We start from the raw sequence: 1,840 nt of genomic DNA on the forward strand, positions 1-1,840 counted from the left end.
CTGCCCCCACGGTGAGCCTCCATCGCATGACCTAGGTCTAGGTATTCTTCCCTGCAAACAAAGAAAAACATGGGGTATGGGTTATTACGTAAAGCTCTAGAAAGATTAGTTGTTATTACAATTTTGTCCCTTGAATTACAACGTGTATTTTTTTGATGTTATTTTGTAACCATGGGTTTGTTTACAGAAATCAGTATAATATTTTTTTTAAGCGAGTCTAATACCACTTTATACTAGTACCAAAAATCTTATTTTATAGAAATATCATTAATATTAATGTATTGGTCAGTAGAGTGAAACGATATCAATAAAAATTTGGAAAGTATTGATATTTGAAGGTTTAGTGAATCTTAGATATTTAGGTAAAATAGGCTATTTTGGTATTACAGTATCAAAATATGTGTTTGACCAATTTATGGAAATTACGTGATTATTTGTATTGGTGACGATTGATTTTCTTTCAGTACGGTTGTGGAAAGATTTAGAAGAGTTAAGAAGTCCAGGTAAGCCAAGTTTCTATGCTAGGCTTTACATGAATTGTTTAGAATGAGATTGACTTTCTGAAAATTTTGCATGTTTTGTTATGAAATGAGAACTTGGGGAAAAAAAAACAACATTGGTTGTTTATTTGCCTTACTCATGAAATCTATATGGAAAATAGAAAAAATGGTTTTAACATGCATTGTGTGGACATGAGTTTCATTTTGTCATGTTGTCTCAAAAATGTGAAAAAGTGCGATATTTGAAAATCTTAAAATTCGTGCATTGATTAGAAAGATGCTTTGGCTTTTGTTTTCAATATGTGAGAATGATCTGAATAAGTTTCGATACTCTGTTTTGTTTTGATATGGCATCTGAAAACCTTTAGCATGCTGATTTTGTATTTGACTCTGCCTCTGCTTTGCTCTACTCTATTATGCTCTGCTCCATTTGAGTTGGTGCCAACTTCTCTGTCTTTGAGTGCACCCACTTTGGGAACAAAATGGTTTTATGTGGTCTTTCCTGTGTGCACAGTTGGGGCTCTATGAAGAATAAGGGAAAGATCTCACCTTTGTCTCTGCCTGGTTTGGCCACCGGGGATAGCACAACCCTACCACGGGGGTTAAACATGGTCTATGCTCTGTGAGATATTCTGTTTTAATGTGATGATGATGCTCAGGTTATGTTATTCCAACGTACTCTAGTTTTAATGTGTTTTAAAACCATCACTCTGTTACGTTTGAAAACATATTTTGTTCTGCATAATAACTCTGGAAAATATTTAGTTATGCATACTGTACTCTGTAGATGCTCATATTTGCACACTAGTATATGTCATCTGCTTACTAAATTGTTGATAACTCACTCCTTATCTCCACAATATGATGGGAACCAAGATGAGCCTAGTCTTAAAGATCATTTGCAACTTCCAGATGGGCTAGGAAGATCAATGAGACAATGCAAGGATTGATGCAATTCACTTGGGACAAGTTTAGCAAGAGCCCAACATTCAAGATGGGGCTTGAAGGATGAAGATCCTGTTTTAATTCATTTGATCAGCTACGGAAGAGGGCAACGACAAGACTTAAAGGCTTTGGGCTCTTGAAGGGTTACAACTTATTTAATTCATTTAAAGAACTTATTTTATTAGTTTAGAATAATTGAGTTTATTATGGGAAGCACTTAAGGGGGCCTATGCAAGGGCATGTTGGGAAAGTTATTATTTTATTAAACTAAGGTTAGTGATAGGAACCAAGGTGGGCCTACTCTTAAAGATCCTTTGCAAGTTCCAGATTGGCCAATTACAAGATCAAGGGCAAAGAAGATCAAGGAAGCAATGCAAGGATTGGTGCAATCCACT

The sequence above is a fragment of the Juglans regia genome, chromosome 3 (genome assembly GCF_001411555.2).
Source record: "Juglans regia cultivar Chandler chromosome 3, Walnut 2.0, whole genome shotgun sequence".
Classification (NCBI taxonomy): domain Eukaryota; kingdom Viridiplantae; phylum Streptophyta; class Magnoliopsida; order Fagales; family Juglandaceae; genus Juglans; species Juglans regia.